At 45.3% G+C, this 22,753-nt stretch overlaps 1 long non-coding RNA gene across 1 annotated transcript in view; it reads right to left on the reverse strand.

Annotated features, from left to right (window-relative positions):
• LOC108448983 overlaps window positions 1-19,445 on the reverse strand; it is a 116,343-nt gene extending 96,898 nt beyond the window's left edge. Inside the window, exon 1 of the long non-coding RNA XR_001865076.1 lies at window positions 19,237-19,445. This is a non-coding gene — a long non-coding RNA (uncharacterized LOC108448983). The remainder of the gene's footprint in view (window positions 1-19,236) is intronic.
• Between the last annotated feature and the right edge of the window lie 3,308 nt (window positions 19,446-22,753).

Consider the following 22,753-nt stretch of genomic DNA (forward strand, 5'->3'; position numbering starts at 1 on the left):
ACAAACACCACGTCACGGGCGCAGAGCGCCGAGCACTCCCTCAACTTCCACACCACATACCTCCCATGCAGCAACCCTGATAAATACTGAGGGGGGGAAGAAAAGAGGGGGGTGGGAACAGGATATTTTAATTGACTTGACACTAAATTCCACTCCCCGCATTGAATCAACTGAGCATTAAATTCATGTGTCTATTATGGTATGTGCAGATGTGTCAGGGTACACATGTTAAGTGTTTCCAGTCGCTCTCTGAGTTATTTTCTTGTTGAATAAAAATCATGTGAAACCCATTAAAGGAAAGACCAACAGAATTTGATAACAAGATGCAACAGCTATCTAAGGTTTTTGAACAATCCCAACAATTTCAGGCGAGAAATATAACTTTTCAGCACTTCTTCCTAATATTCACTAGAGGTGAAGTGTTTCCTGGAGTGGAACTGAGGGCTTTAGGGGGCTTGGTTTGTTGATTTGTTTTGGGTTGTCTTTTTTTAATGCTACTATATTAGTTTGGTTTGTTGGCTTTAGCTTTTTTAAAAGAATAACATCAAGGGAAGATGGAAAAATTTCAATTTTTTTAATATAAAATCTTAGCTAAAACTGGATTAAAATATTTAGACAAATAAGATATCTAATTTTTCGACTTAAATATGTTTAAATTTTCTCTTTTTTAAGCTGCAAAATTGAAAGGAAAGGCCTCAAAATGCTTTAAACAAAATATTTTAGTTGACCAAAAGAAGAAATATTTTCAGATTTTTTGTGCATGCGAGAATTAGAGATTTTAATGAGAAAATGCAGAACCTCTTGGAAAACTGTGCCGGCAACAGGACAGAGGAACCACAATTTGATCGTTTCTGTTTAAGAACAAGAAGGCTAAATTCTCTGCAGGCCTAAGCCCAGCAGAGCAAAGAGCATTAGATCAGGTGAGGATTTGTCTTCCAGGAATAAAATCATGGTTTTTTCTTAGAGGTAGAGCATCCTCCAGGCTGGTGTGAATCACCAGGATACAGCAGAGGATGTGGCCTCATGCTTTTTAAACAATTCCCATCAAAATGCTGGTGGGAGCCAGCGGGGCTTCACGGCAGCAGAATCCCCTTCTCCGGAGTGGGGATTTGTACAGATCAGGCTTTGTACTGGAATGAAAGCAGCAAGTCTCTCTCAGGCCACCAAGGTCCCTGAAGTCACTGCATTCATTCGCACAATGTCCAGGGTTTCAAAGCTGTTCACCTCTTTCTTTTTACTTCTTTTTTTTTTTTAATTTATGGTTTTGACTGCTGAGGGATGAGAGAGATGCTACAGAAAACAGAGTCCAATATTTCCCTTGAATCCAAAACGATCTACCACAGCAATTTTCATTACTCCGAGAAAAAGAGAGCAAGAGAGAAGGGAGGGGGAAAAAAAAAAGAAAGACATTACTTCTCTGAATTACACGCCACTTTCATAATTCTCCCTGAAGTACCACACAGGGACTGTGTTGAAGGGAGGAAAATGAAAACAGCTGTGGAGGTTTTGGGTTACACTGCAGCTCCGTGCTGCCTTTGGCCCTTGCCCACCAGTGCAGTTTGTTCTAATCCTGGTCGTGAATGTCCGTATTTGTTACCGCTCACTAAGGCGAGTCTTCTGCCTCTTGGAATAATAAAAACTCTTGTGTGCTTATCTGCTAAGCTTCTCCGACAGTTGCAAAAAGTCATCGAGTCAGCAACGCGCCTGGCGCCAGGGGCTGTCACTCAAAGGGGCTGCCCATGCTGGGACAGCAGCACTGTCAGAGGGTGCTTGGGACAGCAGGGACTGCAGGGCTGGGAGCTTTGGTGTCCTCCCATGGGGCTGACATTGTCCTCTCACGCCAGAGCTCCCCTTTCTCCTCTTAGTTTTTTTCCCTTTTAGTTTCTGCTACACGTGCCTCACAACAAAGAAGGCATCTCCATCAGTAAACTCGCTCCTAAAAATAGGTTCCATGATTTTCGGTAGAGATTTTGACTCCCAAGGCAGATTTTGGCGAAAACAAGGTGACATGTCTTCAGCAGTGCTGTGACTTAGAGCTGCCAGCCCTTCAGTTTCCCACTCTCGTCCCTGCCATGCTGGCCAAATCTCTCCATCCCTCCATCCTTGGCTCTCCCTTCAGGTCCACTGCACTGCCACACTATTTCCTGCTCTTGCGCTCCTATTTTCTCACTAATCCCTGACTTCCTCCACACTCTCCAAATAGTTCTCCTCGGCCTCAACTTTATTAACTTAAGCTGTTTATTCTTCTACCACTAGAAAGTAATTCTGTGCATTCCCTTTTCCTCCTCCCTGTGTCCCCCTGCCCCCACCCTCAACCTCTCTGCATGCTGAGAAGCCATTTGCCCCTTTGGAGAACTGCATGTATTTTTTCCTCAATGCATTTGGGAGAGAAAAGTCAGAGAGGGGGGAAAAGACGAGTTTCTGGCAGCTCCCCACTGGAGGACGGAATCTGTTTTTAATTTAGGTAGTTAAAACTCGCAGCCCCGCTGGAATCTGGAAGAGGAGCGTGTGTGCGTCTCTGCGTGTGTGGTTATACGGGCGCTCATTGTGTGGGGATGGGACAGGGTGACACGTTTATGGCGAGCGTGCACGCGTAGGGCTCTTGCTCATGTGGAAATGGCGCGTTGTTTGTGGCCTGTGCCTGCCTTACATCCATGGGAAGCTGCCCGAGCCTGATATTTCTGTACATGCAGAAAAAGCCCAGGAGAGCAGCTAGCTGAAGTATTGCCCAGCTCCACCACCAGAACCTGAAAGCCTCCCCTGGGAAAGCCAGCTCACAGCATACCTTGAAGGGAAAACATAGACTGGAGAGCAGGAGCTCAGTCATGACCATGGATTTGGGAGCATGAGCACCTGTGCTTAAGTACCTCCAGTCCGGCCAAGGAAAACCAGCAGGCAACTGGTTTCTGCTGGCACATCTCTCTGTGGCACAAACATCAGAGAGCTCAGCTGGTTTTTGTGCTTCTCAGCCCCTAAAACCTGAGGACCCCTGCTTCCACGTGTAGCACATGCACATAACTCTATATAAAAAGTCATATATAGAACTGTACATGTATCCATACACACACACCTACACAGTGCATGCACACAGGACTGCGGAAAGCACTGTGTTGGGATCCCAAGGCAGTGTGGAGGGGAGGCTGGGCTAATGCTTCTGCCTCTAATACAGGTCACTTCCTCTCCGGATCCCAGCAGAAGTGACTTATTACAGGAGCTTATAAAATCCCCCTGAAGAATAATTGCAAAATGAAACAAATTGCATTAAGTGGTGGCCAATAATTTCACCAGGGACACCAGGGCTATTAGACCAGCCAGGAAGGTCCTCGTTTCCCCTCCACTCTCCTCCAGCTGGGACAAGCCCTGTGTAAGGGGCAATGTCATCAAAGCATGTATTTAAGGGGTGATTAATTGTGTCTCCATCAAAAGGGAGCTGAAATCTCCCTGCCCAGAGCTGCTCGTAGCAATGGGTATATCCCAGCAGTGGGGTTCATCCCTGAGCAGCCAGACAGACAGGCATCGACCTGCTCCCAGCACTTCTTCATCTATCCAATTATCAAGTTTTTCCAAGGGATATGAAGCCACCTTTTTGCAGTCTAAACCCACCACTTTGTATTTTACGTAGGCAGGGAGCAGAGTTATTCACTTGGCTGCTGCTCCTGAGGGATATCTGGACAATATTCTCATGTCTTCCCCAGTCTCTAAACTACAGCATGCACGTCATCTGCCCACTCCTCTTTGACCACCTCAGCTCCATGTTGTTTTTCTTTGGAACGCCTGCATTGCCAAGTGAAGAAATTCCCCATAGCATTGACCAGTATTTTTGGCATCTGCTCAACAGCTGACCCAAGAGGAGATATTCTTTTGAGGGAAAAAAAAAAAAAAGAGAGAGAAGAAAAAAAATAACCCAGCACATTCCCTCCCCCTTTTCCTTCTTCCTCCAAAAAAATAAAATAAAATAATCACAGAAGTGATGAAAAATGGGCCACGTGTAAAGAACTGCAGACCCCAGAGGTAGCTCTGGATTGAACTCCCTATTTATACACAGTTTTACATTATTATTTACTACAGTAATCAATGTAAAAACACTGCCTACCCTAGCAACCCCTGTGTCATATGGTGTGTATACATCACCTCTGGGAAGCAGGTCAGCTCTATAAAGAAAATCAGCCATATTTAACGTGAAACTCTGTAGTTTTTACAATGTTTTTAAAAATGTTTTACAACATGTAGAAATGCTTCCATAAAAGCAGACTTATTAATCCCAGTTTTAAGCTGTCTTTTAAAGTGGAGTTTTCTTACACAAATATTTTCCTTGTCTCCCCACTGCTCCCTGCCCCTCCTTTTAAATAAAGTTATAATAGAAAAAGAACCAGGTACTTAGACAGGGAAGGCAGCTCAGCACCATCTACCTCCAGTGGACCCCTGATTTCCCCCCAGAAGATGCAGGGAACGAGGATGGTTGCCATTCCCAGAGGAGATAACTCTCCTGGGCACTATCAGCAATAGGGGATATTTGCAGGCTTTAACATGTTTTCTTATGCTTATCCCAAAGATTTATCCCCAAAGACTGAGAGTCTTTGCACCAAATGTGAAGTTCTCGACCAAGAAGCCTAAATTAGGAACCTAACTGGGCCCCTTTCCCTATCGAGGAGGGCTTCCCACAACTCAGGTCTGAATTGCCCTCTGGAGATGCCTGTCCCTTATTAATGCTGGAAAGACTCGAGTAATTACGCGTCTAATTTAGGAACGAGACACAAAACAAAGCCAGGCCCTATTCCTGGAGATGTCTTCCCACTCAGTACCCACCACCACTCCCTGCTGGAGGCCCAGGAGGGCTGGCTGCCCATCCCACTGTGCCCACAGCTCTGTCACCCCTTGTCCCCACACAGCAGGGCTAAGCTTCCTACAGTGGGGTCGAAGCCACCACAGGTCCAGCTGAGAAGGGACATCATCATGCCACAACCAGCCCAGGTCTGCACAGGGCTCCTGACGACAGTGCCTCAGCTCCTGGCTACCCATGGAACTGCAATTCATTCCTTCACTCATGGAGAGGAGCAGAGAGACACCAGGAACAGCCAGCAAAGGCACCACTCCCACAGCAGAGAAGCTGGGCACTGCAGGTGGGACTGGAGCGCTGTCAGAAATCCCAGCACAGCCCAGCAGACCCCTGTATGTGTGCCCTGGGAAGAGGCTGTGGTCATGCCACCTGAGTAAAGTGGCAGTCACATGAGTGAAATCCATTTTTGCAAGATCATTCTTAAATCTGACTGGCAATATCTTCGAGGATCACCACAGAGCAGGAAAGCACTATACAAATGACAGCTCAGGATTGCTGCTTTAGAGATGACCCAGATATTAAAAAAACGTCCATTGCATTGGCATTTAAAGTTTGCATCAGACAGATAAATATAAATCAACTCTCAGGGAAAAAAAAGCTGTCCTGTCCACCTCCATTGCTAATCCTTACAGTAATTCCCTTGGAGTAACAGCCCATTTTACAGAGAGCAAAACTGAGATATGGAGAACTTGGTAAATTGCCTGAGGTCACACATTTTTAATAAATCCTGACAGCCAGTGTTCAAGTGCCTCACACCTTTACAATAAGGACTGGATGCTGCAAAGTTTCATTAATAGGGGGCAGAATTGCTGGTCCCTGCCATCTGGCTGAACCTATTCACACCCACCACCAGCCTCATCTCTGTAATAAGCTTGACCTCTGTGGTGTGGGGATGCTGTTTATCTTCCCCCCTCTGCGACCCCACTCCACAGCTTCCCTTGCTGCTCCTTCATTGGACCCAGATTTCCACCCTGCCTGCTGTTTTTCCAGCAGTAGCGTTTTGGCTCCTGGCAGACTGGAGAGACATTTCTGTCGGCAGCTCAGGAATTCCCTTTGTGTCTTTCCTGAGTTTGGGCTCACCTTGATGCTAGACTCTGACCCCTCTTTAATGCAGAGGAATGTGTGAAAAATTTATTCCCCTTTTCATTAAGAACTCATTTAAATTCACCAAAAGGTGACCCGGCTTCCTCCACTGTGGCTATATTGTTCTCTGAGAAGCTGTTTTATTTCTGACTTAGAGTTCAGTAGAAAAGTGAGATCTCGCTTCCACTGATCTAATAGTTGAACTTTTAGCATCAATGATGAATAAAATGATGAAGAGACATGTTTGTAGTACATTTCTTATACTCATAAACAGTTTGACTAGCTATGAGGAAACACTGCACATCCCTGGGTGTAGTGTTCTCCATCTGGCTTGCTTAATTAGCAACTCTGGTAAGCATGGGAATTTGATTCTCCATTAAAAAACTTGGAAAAATATTTGTTTTGTTTATTTGTTTTTCACAACACACAAAACAAAAGCCAAACCCATCATTTCTACTCCAGTTTGTTTTGTTTTCTTGACAAGTGAAAAATCAGCAATCCTAGATTGGAAGTGTTCTGGGAGCTGATCTGGAAAAGGTGCCAATGCAAATCCTTTGTGCCAAACAACATCCAAAAAAAAAAAAAAAAAAAAGAGAGAGAGAGAAGCATTTTTCATCCAAAAAGCACTTTGGAAAATCAAAGCCCAGTTGTCAACTCACTTTGTTCTCAATCTGATTCTTATTAATGTCCCTTAATCTCCTGTGTGCTCAGTCAGCACAGGACGAGTCACAGGGCTGTGTGTCACTCTGTCACGGCTGGCTGTGGGCACACCGTGGGGATAGATGGGGCTGGGGGCAGCACAGGCATGTCAGGACAAGCAGAGGACCCCATAATCAGCAGCAATATAGGCAGCAGAAAAAGCAATAGCTTGTCACCACTCCTAAGTGAAGGGAAGGTGAGGTAGGGCAGGGAGGAAAAAGGATACAGGGGTTGTAGTGCTCCCCTCTCCCTTATTTAGGTCAAGGCTTTCTTTATCCCATATGCATCAAGAAATTCTCACCAACCTATTCAACATCATCCCTCTCCAGAGCACTGACCACAAAATTACCATCCATTTCTCCCAGCACAGAAGGACTGCCAGGTAGAGGCACTCATGGTTCTCTTCCCTCCTGCTCCACTGCTGATGTCCCCAGCGTGCCAGGAGAAGCTGGCTACCCAGTGTAAGACACAACCAGCTGCATTTCTCCCTGTTTGTGCCACTTGTGTATTTGGTTTGCAGAGGTGGGGGGAGGAAAAGTCTCTAATACAATTTATTTTTTAAATTAACCTATTTAAAACTATGGATGCTGACTTTTCAGTAGTCTTCTGGGGGCTGTTACAAAGGGGCCCTGGTTGAAATCTATCTGAAGGGAGTTAACCACAGCCCTTTGCTCACACATGTGGTATAATGTAGACTCTTTATTGCTTTTCTTTACTCCCCACCCCCACCCCCCCTCACACATTTAAGATACGCAGAGTAGAGCTTTTCTAAATATCTTACAAGTGCGTGTGTGTGCGCGCTGGATTTATGGCAGAGAGGGGAACCTACTTCTGCCCTCAATTAACAAAACCCACGAGCAAGCGGGACTCAACACCAAGCTCCACAAAAGATCCCAGGAGGGGGTTGCTGAAACAGAGTGTAACACAGCCTAGTGATACTTGGAGATGACAAACACCCCTGTCTTATCAGGAGAAAAGAGGTCACAGCCCAGGATTTCAGGGGAAAGGGGGCCAGGGCACCAGGGAAGGATGCCAAACTCAAGTCTTGTACATCCCCTTCCAGAGAGGGAAAAGCTGGTCTGACCCTCTGTTTCTAAAGCTTAGTCCTGCAAAGAGCCAAGGCTTGGATTCACCTCAAGGTATTGGGCAGCCAGCTGAGGCCCACAAGCTGGTAGCAGGGTTAACTGAGACCCCTGCTGTGGTCAAAGGACACAAATCTGTTCCCTCAGGCCTTAGAACTCCCCTCCAACACCGTCTGGAGGCTTTTGTGCTTCTCTGCTGCCTGTCCAAACTCAGGGGCTCAGGCTGGGTGTTTGAAAGTCCAGCAGCACGTCCTCCTCTGCAGCAGGCCCTGCTGCAAGGCAGGGCTTTGGGCTGTGAGTGGGATGAGCCACGCTTCATCTATCACAGCCAAAGACAGAGCACTGGGAAAGGAATACTTGGAGCAGGTACCATGGCATCGAGGACAGATGTAGGTGTTGACAATGACATTTGTGTTTAAGAGTGATGAACAGCTCAGGCCACCTACTACATGGTGATGCCAGATTCTGGCTCCTTAATCGCGGGAAAGAGACTGAGAGCTGTGCTTTAATCCTCCAATCTTGGCACCTCATTGCCACACCCACCTCTTCCCTGTGACCATCAAGAGCAGCCAGGATCACTGGATGGGAGATCAGCTGAACGTCTGCTCCCTGTCACACCAGCTGCCCTGAGAAGGTCCTCAATCCTCTCTAGCCACCCTTCACCTTAGTGTCAAGATTTCCAATTTTCAACAGCAGCTTTTTCAGATGCCTGGAGGTGTCACACATTGGGTGGCATCACGACAGGACAGCAGCTCAGCTGGTGTAAACCAGCCCCGAGCAGCAGAAGCCACCAGTTGAAGATTGAGCTCAAAGTTGGCATTCCAATGCTTAAGATTCCACAAACTGCAAATCCAACCTCATTTTTAACCTTGTGGGTTTTTTGGAGCTCTGATTTGCTGTGCTAATGTGCTTTTAAAGTTGTTTTTTCCTTGGTATGTGTGTTATATTAGCACACACGCACCCTGTATACGCAGAAAGTCTATAAAACAGGGCACTCGTATAATTTTAAAATAGACAAATCAGTTTAAAGCATTAAAGTAAATCTGGTAAAAGAAAATCTCTCCTGGGTTGACATTTTGTTTGCCAAGTTTTAGCTTGGAATGAACTTTTATGACTGAGTTATAAACCCTCGAAAATAGTGGTTTATAATGGAAATCTTGACAAATCCTTAACACAGGCCCCATTGTAACATATTCTGTACATATCCCATTGATCTATGGTAATAACAAGTTTTATATAAAACATTTTAACCATGGGAGTGACGTGGTTATCTTCAGGCTTCCAAAAATATTTTTCATATAAATAGGTGGCTTTTTCAACTGGGCAAAATTAAGGAATTGAACATCAAAAATGACATCTAAATATTCATCTGGATTAAAAAAAAGAGAGAGAGAAAAAAGTAAAAAATCACAATAATCCTGAACCCATGATGTTTCTTTGGCTGAAAAGCAGCCAGTGACTAAGCAGCAATTCTGCTCTGATATAACTCTCAATGCAGGATGGGGTATTAGCCATGAGCAACAGAAATTACTTTCTTAGAGGATTAGCTGTAGGCCTGAAACAATAAGCAACTTAAAAAGCAAGATATTCCCTCAGCAGGCAAGCTGATAAAACTGGGATACAAAGGATTGGTGCGCTAGGTCCTCAAAGCCTCCTTCTCTCCTGCAAGACACTTGCTGCCTTTGCTCCAGCAGCTCCTCAGCTGGGCTTAGCCCAGCTTTGGGCTACCTGCATGTCTAACCCACATAGCACAAGATTTCAGCTCTGCTGAGGCCTGGGGTATGATATCCATGGGGAAAAGAAGAAGCTGGAGCTTGGCACTTTATCCTGCCCCTGGTACTGCAGTAGTGGTGATGGCGCTTCAAGGATGGGACCAGGTGAAGGGCAGGGCAGGTTTCCCACCTGCCTTTCACCCTCCAAACCATGTTTGACCACCACACTTGATTCACCTCTAGAATCCAAAACAGAGGAGTCTCTAGGCAGGCAGCCTCCCTGGGAATAGAGAAAGGCAAACGCTAATTTTCAAGGCAATTACATCTGCAAAAATGCTTTAGCCCACTGACTAGAAAATGCTGAGACTGCAAGTACACAACTCCAGCAGCAATAAACACTGTTCTCCTTTTTTCCTTTTCCTGATAGTATTAGAAGTTCTGTCTCTAAAATATTTTTAAAGCGTGAATCTTCCCAATATCTGAAAAATTCACAGACATCATTATTTAGCATTGTACTCTTCTCATTAGTTAAGGAGGTTCAAGTTCACAAGCAAGAAATAACATAATTTAAGCAAGAAAGCACATAATTATGAGAAACTAGGGGTATTCGGGCTTTTTGAAGATATTTAGGTATTGAACCAGACATGCAGTCAAGATGCCAAGAGCTTTTTGTGGACAGGAGGGAAGGTTTCAGAGAGGAAGCGTTAAATGTGATTTATTTGCTTTAAGGTATCACATCTTGTCTAAGCAAGTTTTCCAGGCTCCCTTTTGAATCAATTGAAGAAAGCACCAACATGAGATTATTCAGACCATCCTAAAAGAGTCATGACTAATCTCTTCCTGGACATACCTATCTCTCTTTTCCCTAATACTAGGGTACATAAAGAAGCAACCCTGATAAGGCCCCTGGAAAGAGCTGAATGGCTTGTCTTGGCAAAGCAAGAATTTGGACTTGTGCCTCCATCACCCTCGGCAAGCCTGAAACTACCTCATTTACATCCAAATAAAGGGAAAAAATGGGTATTTTGAGTGTATATAAATGGGCATATGCTACTTGATGGACTTAAAGGTCTTTTAATCCTAAACAATTGTCCAAAATAAAGCTGCTTCTATGCACACAGATGCAAGTGCACAGAGAGAAGTACAGTTGCCACAAGCCTGATTTGCCCTAACAAAAGCAACTTCCTCTTCACACAGTCATCCCAGGCCATGGATCTGAATTCCTGCACTTGCATCCAAGGGAGAGAGCCATTTTCATCTCTGATGCATTCCTTTTACTTCCATTGAAACCGATTACCACACTGCTGCTTTAGCATGAACATAAATTTTTCCGACTTAACATGTTGCTTTAGGACTCGGTTCCACTCGACAGTAGACTTCCATATGTGCTGTAATGTTTGTGTTTCTAAGCAATGCCTCGGCAACCACATCAGGGTTGCCGAAAAACGAAAATGAAAAGCCTGCTTTTTAATTTTCTTTTGCTGGCGATCTCGGTTGGAAACTCGAAGGAAAAGAAGGTCGTCTACCTTCCCCAGAAGAAATGTAGCCCATAAGGCCAACATGTTGTTAACACACACCAGAAACATTTTGGTGGTATGTGTCTATTTTAGAAAAAAAATAAATACACTTCACTGGGATTAAGTTGGGAGAAAAAAAATTAATTTGCTGACACGTGAGAGGCACAGAAAAAGATCTTGTGGAAAATGCCAACAGGTGTTTTCTAGGGATGTTTCTTTCTTCTTAAACGCCAGAGTACTTCCACACAAGCAGGCTTGGCAGCATCCTTTTGCATATTTTGTTGAATGCTTGACAAATTAGCTGCATAAACTTGCGTAAATTCCATTTCGCAGCCATTAATGAGTAAGAAAGAGTTTATTCAGATGCCTTGACCACAGAGGATAATAACTTCACTTTCACCTTTTTTCTTTTTTAAAGACTGAGATCTAAATCTCATTGTAGTCTGTGGAGAGATACAGATATTTTAGGATCATTATGAAAACCTGCTCTGACCCATACTATAGAATTTCACTCAGCTACTCCTGTAGCACAGTCTAGAATTTATGCTTGACTGAAGACCAGCCCCATTATTTTGCTGGGCCGTGAGGATCAAGCATTTATGCCTTAGTTCTAGAAAGCATTTAAACACATGCGTAAGTCCCTCCCTAGTCAATAAAAGCACTTAAACAAATATGTTGACACAGCAAGTACCTCGCTGAGCAGAACAGGCTGCTAACAGGGAGCGTCAGGGAGCTGCCTTACTGTACTTTGGAGCTTAGAAATGGGGATGCACTTCTTCATTTTCACAGCAACCAAACAATAGACTTTCCATCTATTGTGATGTTCAAGGATGTTAAGATTTGGTCTTGCCTGGAGCCGGGGTGCAGAGTCAAAAATATGTATATGCGCATATATTTCAGTGAAGAACAAATATCCTCAAAAGATTCATGTCACTCTTTCGACAGTGTCCCTCAGCCAGGCTGCAAGCAAGCCTTTTCAATGCTTCTGTTGGGAAATATTTATAAGCAATTCAGCCTCTGCCAGTGCCCAAGTGACCACTTCCCCACCCACATCCCTCCTCACTGCGGACACTCAGATCTGCCTATGGAAAAGGACACCCAAACTCCCACAACATCTGCTTCCACAACTCCAAATGCTCCAGTGAGAAGAATTCCCCCTGGTCCCCTCTGGCTGGTGGTTGTCTTCCTATCAAGAAGACCACCCTAAAGTAAAGCTCCAGCTCACTGCCCCACTACCCCCGTGGAGGCTCCCCTGACCCTGAAGCTGCATCTCACAGCACAGAACCGGCTTCTCCACACCTCAGTGAGGCTTCAGGATATGCTGGCTGCCTCTGATTCCTCTTCCCCATTTAGAAATTTATTCTAACCTCAGTGAAGTGGTTAGGGGCACTTAAGAGCCAGTTATGGCCCATTAGAGGCTGTGCTGAGTTAGTGGGAGGGAGGAAGATGCTGAGAGCTGCTATGGCCAGGTTTAGTGGCATTTTCCTCCTCCCTCACTGGTATCTGGATTCAAGGGGGCAGCAAGACCTCTGGGAAAGAATCTAAAAAGGAGCAGATGGGTTTTTTTCTGTGGTCCACAGCAACTGTGACATCTCCCCTTTGAAGCCCAGCAGCAACAGTCCAAACCCCAAATGCTGCTTCCCTCTCCCGATTGCAGTGAGGGGGTGGGCTCTGTGCACCACCCCCAGCACCCACGTCTAGGGCAAGCAGGGCTTGCTCTGCCCATGCTGCAGGGCAAAGTCCCATAGAAATTGAAGTTACTGTAATTACAACTTGCTTGAACATATGGTTTCAGGGATCTTTCTGCATGTAAAATGCATGAATATGCATCAAAACTAGATGTCACTGCTTAAGTTACATAATCCTGCACAAACATATATTTAAGAGGGACCCGACATCCCCTGTTTTTTAAGGGGCTTTAGCCGTGATTAATTCTCTGAGCTTATTAATCACAACATGTGTTAGTGTTTGATAAATTGCCCAAAAGTTGCATTAGCTAATAAGTATAAGAACAAAACGAAATAGTTTCATCTGTTTTTATAATAAGACAAAGAGCATCATGGGAGCATACACGGTGGTCATGAATAAAAGAGAAACATTCATTTATGATAATTGGTTTCAGCTCCCCGTTTGGCTGGTTCTTGTGACCTAAATGTATCCAGTTGTTTCCTTTCTTTCCCGTTGGTTTTTGGGTCACTCCTAATGGTTTAATTCAACAAAAAATGTCTACCATTTCCTGTAACCTCTGTCTTTTTTCATTCCTCCTTCCAAAATGTTTTTTTTCTGTGCAGCATCTAGAGAAATCTCCCTCTCTCTCTCTCCCTCTGTTTCCTTCCAAGTGAACAAAGTCAATATTGTTGACAGAAAAGGTTTAACTCCAGGCAAAAGGAAAAAAAAAGTAATAGTCATTTATTTGTCTCCACTTCTGAGTTCACAAGGGTTTTTTGTTTGATCCTGGCGGTCAAGACTTTGACACGGAACATGCCCCCTCTGACCATGAACAATTTATGGAGGGAGAAAGAGACAAAAATCCTCATTCATGTTTAAGAAAGCAAAGGAAATGGCTGTAGATTAATATTTGTGCATTTGTAGCAAAATTTCTGATAGGTCTGTAACACATTCAACCACCCTAGTTGAGAAACACAAGAGGCAAAACTCAGCCCTGGAGAGTTGAGTTTTGTTACTCTTGGACACCTTTCAAAACATCAGCCCTCATTCTGCTTTTCTTAGGGCAGCTTTTTCCTCCAGCAGAGAGTGAAAAACGTTGTATGGCATTTGCAAGGAGGCGGCGCACGCTGGCAGGGGTTACCTTGAAGCACAGGCAGGGAGCACTTGCCACGGTCTTCCCATTTGCACTCATGCCTGATACTCCCTGAACACTGCAAAGTGCTTTTACATCTCCCATTTAGCCTGCTCAAAGTGACAGGGAATGAATTTTCTAGCGTGAGGCCCTGAGTTCAAGCTGGTGGGAGATGTGGTGCAGCGCAGCACTGGGATGCCAGAAGGGTGTTAGCAGGGATACCCTAATCATGTGCCATCAGGAGCCCCTGTTTCACCACATTAAAGCCTTTGGGGCTGAAATTCTCCTTTGCCAGGTGTCTGCCTCCAGCAGAGTTTTCTAGGAAATGGCAACGAGAGTGGGAGAAGGGGAGGCCTGGCAGTTTTCCAATGCAAGATTAGAGAAAAGTGCTTAGTCGATATAAAAATTCTAACAATTATTTTTTTGGAGTTGCTCTCACGCCTCCATCTTCTGGAAAGGAGACTGGAAATTTGGTGTCACCCTGGGAACAGGGATGTGCCTTTTACATCCAAATTTGGCAAAGTGAAAAGCCTTTGAATACACCCCTCTGAAGATTTATTAGCCTTTGGGAGAAAAACCTCTACAGATTTTGTCTGCCTTGATCTTGCTCCATTTTGGGGCTTCTAGGGCTTGCTTCTTCTGGGGATTGCTCAGGACTTTCCTTGCTATAATTCCTTTCTTGGCTGCTGGACATGACTGTGGCTCTGGGCACCAGAAGAGAGAGCAAGAAATCCATCCCTGCCATCTCGGCCCCTGGGCTCCCACCACTGCCCAAATCAAGCAAAGAGGAAAGTAACAGAACTGCAGAGCAGGAGAAATGGGGCAAGGACCAGGGAGAAGCCACGAGCAAGCACCTAGTGGGAGAGACTTATCCCATAGGGATGCTTGATATGACATCAGGGAATTGGGATGAGGGAGAAAAATGAGCCAGGATAGTCTGGCAATGATATATAATAAAGGCATAGATAAAGCATATGCACAAGGGAGGTGATGAAGGCCACAGATAAGGGCTTGATTCTCATGTTTCAAGGCTTCTGAATTTCAGCCTCAATTTCTCATGTAAAGCAGTTTGTGTCTGTTATCATTTCTGGAGTACCCCAAGCTCTCCACCAAACACACCAGGAAATGAAACAGCAGTGTCTGTCTCACTGCTACACCAAACACCCACTGAAACAGCTGACAGGCTAAAAAGAATGGCAGGAAGACATAATGAGAGGGCAGAGATAGTCAGATTAGAAAACACCATAATTTTGAGTATGCTGATGGTATGCATGAGGTGTAGTGAACTGCAGCAGTAAATCAAAGTCTGCTCCTGGAACTCTCACACGGCTGCTATCCAGAGACCCTCTGGCTGGAAATCATTTCCCCACAAAATCATGGGTGTGACATAAATATTCATGTGATTTTAACTATACAATATCTAGGAAGTTTTTAACCCTTAAGAATCATCATTCCTTGCAACCTTGAGCAGCAGAAATTCTAGCTTTCTGTAATCTGAAATTCTAGCTTTCTGAAATCTGTACTTGCCCATTGCTTTACACACCTCAGAGGCTGAGGCTTTCAGAAAATAAATCCCAGCTGGAGAAACTCCTGCTAAAGTTGTGGGCATCACCAACACTTTGTAAAGTGGTACTACCCATTCTTAAGCATTCAGTGGAGGCTGGGAGCATAAATGTGTTCAGGATATAATAGGATACATTTGGAGAGGACAGCTCTATCTGCAGCTAGTAAACACTGAGCTCCAAGCACAAACTGCATCATGTGCAACTGCTGGAGGATACTGGAGGACTATTGCTGGCAGCTGGGTCCAGGACCTCTCCATCAGGACAGGCTTCCTACTCTCTAGAGAGGCTACCCACAGCTGAGCTCTTTGTCACAGCCGGGATTTGGGATGACCAACCCTTGCTCTTGGGCATTACAACTCACATGTGCCATCACCAAGGGTCATGCAAAGACTCTCCTGCCTGCCCTGAACAGCCACTGTCTTCCCTGAAATAGTCCCACCTTGGCTGCTCTGGTTTGGGGATGTATTTGACACCACCCCCATGCCCTCTGCAGCATCACCCAGCACAGACAGAGCCTCAGAGAATTCAGCTGCAAATCAATGCACCTCCCCTACCAGTCCGACAGAGCTTGTGACCGCCGGAAAGACAGCATGAGGAAGGGCCAGAAAACTCCTTACACGTCAGAAAATTAAAACCCACTGTCTAGACAAGAGATCAGGAATTATCTTAAATTTCAAGCAGTGAAAATTGACCAAGGGGAAGGGGAAGGGAAAAGGAGAAAGCCTTTATTGGCAAAAGGGATGATTCTTTTTGGGTGCATCATACCTACAAGGGGAAATTACATGATTTCACTGTCAGTGCTGCTAAAAGATGACTGCAGCAAGCTTTGTTCCTAGTTCTGCACTTTCCTATCATGGAAAGTCCATGTGTTTTATCATGTACAGTCCTAGTGCCAAAACTTCTCAAAGGAGACAGGTTTGCTACCACACAGGACACCTGCTTTGTGTCTGCATGCACGAGTCATGAATGAACACATGATTGAAGGGAACTACAAATCTTAAAATATGACAGGCATCAAAATGTTATTGCATCCTCTCAACAGCTTCAGAAAACTGGTTTTCTCTAATGTTATCAAACCAGGGATGAGAGTGGAGCTAACTTCTACTGGATAATCACAGAAAAACACTACATCACGGACTTTCCAACAGAACAGACTGAGTACCTTTGTGAGGGGAAACTAGCACAGTGTAGAACACTCAAACCCATTGTGGATAAGGTTTAATATCCAAATCTGCAGCTACTCCAGAAACACAAAGATGTACCTTTAGCAATACACTCTGGTTCAATCTACCCCACTTATCTCAATAACACTTTAAGATGATCTGCATTCTACACAAAAGCATCGTGACAGCAAACTTTGCATTACAAAGCACTTCTGTTCCCTGTTTTAGACGATCACATCTCATTCTTCAAGGGAAGAGCTGCACAAAGGTTCTACGTAGATGTTGATGTGTGGGTTTAGCTGTGAGAAATGACTGGCTTTAAGTCCTACCAAATTATTTCAATTGCATTAATTAAGCAGCTTCCTAATATTCCCAAACCCCCAATTAAACATGCAGCTCTAGGAGTACTGGATTTCCATCTTTAGAAGTGCTGGGGTGAGTCTTTCCAATCATACTGAATAAAAATGCTCACTCTCTCCTGAAGTACAAAGAATGAGGCTACTGTAAATAAGGCTTGGGCTTGGATCTCGCTCTGCACAGGGCTCTGCACAGTTGCTCACATCTCCAGCTTATACACACTAACAGTGAGTGCACGAAAACAGCTGTGCCATTTTTCCATGTCATGCCACTCAGCCACATGCTTTTGAAATGGTTCCATTTCATTATATGCCTGATACGCTTTCTCCTTTTTCTCTGTTGCACCAAATAAAAGATACTTCTAATCTAAAATAAAAAACCAAATCCCAAAACAAGCGACTCTAGCATGAACACATGAGCACGTTCTACCATATTCCTTTCATTTTCCCCATTTATTGACCTCTCCTCTGTGCTACCCAGTTCACTGAAGGGTGTGTTAACATGCACAGCGTGTCAGTGTATTTCCACAGACTGGGATTTAGGCGTGGTTTTGCATATGAGAGTAGGAATTGCTTGCCTTGCAAGCTATGTGATGACATGCTTCTCATTCTGACAGACAACCTGCTCTGTCCCCAGCTGCAGGGTGCTCCAGGCACACATTCCCTTCCTTCTGTCAGGGGCTGGGGCTTCTTTCACAGGTGCCAAATGGCAGTTTGGGGTGGTTCACCTGATGTTTCCAAGTCTAGCACCAGGCTGTGGTTGTCATGACCTTGTGAATAGCAGCTCAGCCAAAAGGCAGAGGGACGGGATTTATAAAATATCCCACAGAAAAGAACTCCCAGAAGTGGCACGTGAACCACAGCCAGGTCTGCTTCTGCAGGGCAAGGCAGAAAGGTGTGTCACTGCAAAGTGCCCTTACAAAGCTGTCACTTTTGCAAGATGAGGTCCTGCAGTGTGGTCGCTCTCCTGGCACTGCAGCCCCTCAGAGACTATTAAAACTGAAAAGTCATTCATAGAAAGGAACACCAAAAAATACACAAGTCTTAGAGAAAACCTCTCCCGCCTTTCAAGGGACTCCTGTGTGGGATTAGGGGTACCCCCACTTCACACCCAGCACTGTGTTTCAGGCACAGGGAGGGTCTGCAGGAGGGACCATCCCACAGCATTCTGAGCCAGCTGCAGGTGCAGCACTGGCTCAACACAGAAACAGGGTCAGAGTGCAGAGCAAAGTGCTGGCCTGGTGTCTTCACAAGTTTTGCTTTAAAGGTCTGCAGTTTTTCACACCTCAATCCAGCCAGGCAGGCAGCAATGCCAAAAGATGGCTGTGCAAATTACTCTTGCCTGCTGTATGGAGGAACTGGGATTAACACAGCACAGGATAGCAAAGCACCCCATAGTCCTACAAGTAAAGGGTAAGAGATGGAGGTGACAACCCAGAAATGGTGGAGTTTGCCATCTTACCAACCTCAAGCCTAACTTAAAACCATAGTCAAAAGACTAATGATAAAGCAAAAGCCTCTGCCAAAAAATATAGGCAGGACATTCCTGCCAGAATATATGTTAAAGAAAGACACACAATTATTTTTTAGAGTTGCTGGCACAGTGCTTTCAGGAAACCTTTCCCTTTAAACACTAAAATTAAACAAACACATGAAACGCAGGGAGAAATGTAATTACTTTATAGCTTGACTTTGGTCTATTGCCTCGGGTATCCAGTTCCTTTTCTTAGTGATGTGGAAACTCAAATTCCCCCCTAACAGTGTCATTAATTCCTTGGCCTGGAGAGCCCAGCTTTCCTGCTGCATTTTGCATCAGGAAATCCCAGCTGCCCGCACCTTGCTCTGAAAACAGCTCTGCAGGTGACAAAGGAGCTCCTGCCCTGCTCCCAGCACAGGAAGGGGGCAGGAGGGCTCCCCTATCCCCCCTGAAAGGAGGGGATTAAAACAATTGGGTTGCCAAAAAAACAATTAAAGACCCAGGCGAAGATCTAGCTCCTCTGACCTCCAGCCCTCCCAAAACTATCCTCGCCTGCCAAAAAAAATGACAAGGGGTGTCTATTTCTGCTTGCCTTTTTCCTAAGAAAAACACCTCCCCCTCTCCCTCCTCATGTCCCCCCATGGCTCTTCCTCCCGCACACAGTCGGGGCTGGCTAAGGTTCATGTTAAATGAACACCCAGTCCTAAAACACACCCGGGACGGCATCCAAAGGCTACCAGAGGCTGTCGAGAAACTCCCGCTGGTGTGGGCGAGCTCATGTGCCCCCCACTGACCACCCTCCCTCAGGCCAAGAGCAGCTTTAATGCCCTGGAGAGAAAACAAACAGGTTTGGGGGAGCACAGGGAGCCCCGTGGGAGCAGAAGCGTCTCTCCCGTGCTTACCTTCCCCCTGCCTTGCCTTGTGGGATGCTGAGGAAATCCTCACCTCTCTGTGCCAGCCTGACCGGGCGGCCATCCTAGCTCCTTCCCTGTGCCCAGGCAGCTGCTCTCAAGAAAAGTTTTCTTGGGCACTGCCAAGAACATCCCAGCTCTTTTCCGACTGAAATCTTTCGAGGTCGGTCCTGGAAGCAGCCCCGTAGCTGCCTGCCCTTTGCAAGCTGTCATGCAGTTTAGCAGGAACCCAGCCGGACTGTGTGAGTTTATATCCACCCCTGTGACACACACACACACACACAGAATGTGCCTGGCATCTGAAGCAGCCGATGCTGGATTTATCCCTTCCCTTGTTGCCAGTGACTGACATAAGTGCTGGGAACTCTTGTGGAAAACTGCTTATGAGCTTTGGGCCTGATCCAAACCCCACTGAAGACAAAGGAAAGACTTGTGATTGCTTTGGAGCTGGCTTTGGATCAGTCCCATTATCTCTGCCCCAAGAGCAGTGTACAAACAAACCAGCAGGGACTGGGGCACTGTAAGCCCGTGCCCAGAGGCCCATCTCATCTGAGGAAAAGAGAAGCAGGGAGGTGCATCTGAGCCTTCCTTGAAACATCCACCCAGAGCCCTCCCAGGAGGGGCATAGCCTCGGGAACTGAACATGATCACACCCCTCAACCCTCACTCGTGGGTGGAGATACCCTGCTCAGGAGCAGACATCCAGATTTCTCTGCTCAGCGTTGGTATCAGCTGCACAAAACATCCAGAGCCAGACCTATATCCGGACTTCAATTGTGCAAATCATCCACCTTGCAGGCTGAATCTGCTTTTATCTGTCAAACACCATCAGCTTGCACACTCCGACACTGAGCACATTCATGTGGCTCACAGGACACAAGTGTCCCCACGAGCTCTTCCCATTCTAAGAGAGACCAAAAGAGTAACACTCTCAGGCTCCCTCCCACCTAAAAATCCACAAAACAATTTTTTTGTCAACAGCTAAGCAGCAATTTGCATTCTTCCTGGGTAAGAGGCTGCCTACAGAACTGAAAAATGATTTGACACTGTTTCATTCCACTTCTCCTGGCAGCACTACCTTTCTCTTCATTTACTAAAAGAAAAAAAAAAAGAGCTGAAAAAATAAATTGTTAAGTCATGCTTTTCTATTTTAAGGCATTTGTTGTAACTATACAAGGCTTTTTTCCCACTGGGAGAATAAATGAGAACCATGAATCACACCAAACTTACCTAAGAAAAGTGCAAAACAATTCTCTGTCCTGGGATTACAGAGTCGATGACTCATGACCCTTTCTTGTAGAGTTTAGGCTACACAACTTTTGTAGCATAAACCGATTTCCTTTGGAGGTAAAGGGGTTTTTAACCAATACCCTTCCACTTGTGCCAGTCCTTAGTGGGGGACCAGTTACACTACACTATGACAGCTCTTCTTGGAAAACTGGCAAACAGCTTCCTTGCACCCCAAGTTTAAAAACACATTTGAATTCCTGCATTTTAACAGACTACCATGTGTCAATGGAATGACAATAAGCGGCAATGTGGGTGTCCTTCAAAGGAGAGGAGCAAGAGCCAAAATGAGTTGCCCTTGGCTCTTTGTGCAGAGGCTGAGGCTGTGATCTGGCTTGTGTCTGAGGTGGGCTCAGACTCTGCAGCAATTACCTGGCTCAGCAGTGGGTGGGGAGGTGTGACAATGCACTGCCCTGCTGTAGAGCTCACCCCAGACAGTGCTCATCTAAGGCTGGCACAGCTTAAACTGTGCTCAGATACCCTAAAGAGGGTAATTCTGGGGAGCAGAGCAACCCCAACAAGTTTCAAAGTCTGTTGACATTTTTGTGATGCTGAACTCTGAAAATTGCAGCTGGTGTTGGGGGTCAGGTAACCCCGAGCTTGAAACACGCAACACTAAGTTATTTTTCAATCCTGGCTTGAACTATAGCTTTGCAAAAGCCTGAGTCTCTAGGATTTCCCACCCTCATCCAAAGAAGTGGAGAAGAGAAATTGAGGATTTAAAGGGAAATAAGTTAAACCTCATAGCACGCAAAATGAATTCCCTAACCAGAAGGGTCTTGCCACATCCTCGGAATGGTGTCACGGCTTGAAAACATGCCTTGTTTCTAAGCTCATTTATTTGCTAGGAAAACTCAGCCACTAGTATGTCTTAAAGAAATCCCTAGAAATGCATCTGCAAACAGTTGCACTGAAATTTCAATTGCTGAGTGTAATTCACAGCAGAGCGAAACCCTGGAATCACTGTGAGTGCAGGGCACAAATAGCTCAAGGAGGTGTTTGGTACGAAGGAAATGGTGATGCTTCTTCCATTTCCCATGAATATCATATGCACTGCTTCAGCCATATGTTGCGCTGAATCTGCCACATTCTTCGGTGGTGGGCACAGATGTGGACAGATCTGACAGATCAGGGTCTTAGGGTCACACAGGAGTAAATTGGGGGCAGATGATTTGAGCGTCACAGCTTATTTTTAGGAAAAAAAAGGGGGGGAAAAGATTGCTAAGAATCATTTCTACCATGTGTCCGAACAAGAAACGCATTTATCTCACCTAGTAAAAACAAAGAAGAGTTTCTCTCAAATAAGGAGTTTGTTTTAAGAGGCTAACAAAGATTGTTCTATGCACTCTATGGATCACAGGTGCTGCAGAGAAACATAGACTTTGCCATGTATTTCCGTGCTTCATTAACATGTATTATTTTCAGACAGTCTCCAACAGTGCTCCAGCTTTACAGGCACAGAAGTGACTCCTTTGACAAATAAGCAAAGTTTCTTCTCAATTGCCTGGCTTACACTGTTCTCTGGTTATTCCTCTGATTAGTGCTATTTTGCTTACATGCACACTGTGGGTGATAAAAGACATCAATGGAAATGGAAAACACTTTCCCAATAATATCACCACTGCTAGAAGATGGAACAGAAAACAAGGAAAAAGGAAATCAATGCTTATTCAAACCCTATAGACCACCAAAATATAGCAAAAATATAACAGATTCCTTCACGTCTATTATTTATGCTTGTAAGAGCATATTACACACACACACACACTTTCTGCCTCCTGCTGCACAAAGTTTAAAAGCAGGGAGTGAGGATGAGGTCGCATTTCTTCATGAGACTCACAAACTGCACTGCCCAACACTCACTCATATATGAGGCTCTGCAAAGCTAAGGCAGAATTCAAACCCAAATTGCATTTGTCAAAGAAGGACAACAACACTGCCTACCACAGGATAGGGCTTGCAAAGGCTGCTTTGAGAAGGAAACCAGAAGAAAACCCTGGATGCACTGGGATGGTGAGGACAAGGTGCGGATGGCAGGAGTGTCCCAGCCAACCCAGTCCCATAAGTCTTTGTGTTATGGCCATGCCCGGTCACTTGTAGTGGATTTTTCCAGGCCATCAGCTCAAATTACTAATAGCCAGCATGGGACATTTTAGTTGTATCAGGCAGACATTTACCCTGCTACGAACAAACAAACCCAGGCCCCAGACATGTTGGAAATTGCTCAGAGAACAATGTCACCCCTTTGCTCCCCAAGTCCAGTG

This window comes from Corvus brachyrhynchos, unplaced genomic scaffold, assembly GCF_000691975.1.
Source record: "Corvus brachyrhynchos isolate BGI_N302 unplaced genomic scaffold, ASM69197v1 scaffold48, whole genome shotgun sequence".
In the NCBI taxonomy this organism is placed as follows: domain Eukaryota; kingdom Metazoa; phylum Chordata; class Aves; order Passeriformes; family Corvidae; genus Corvus; species Corvus brachyrhynchos.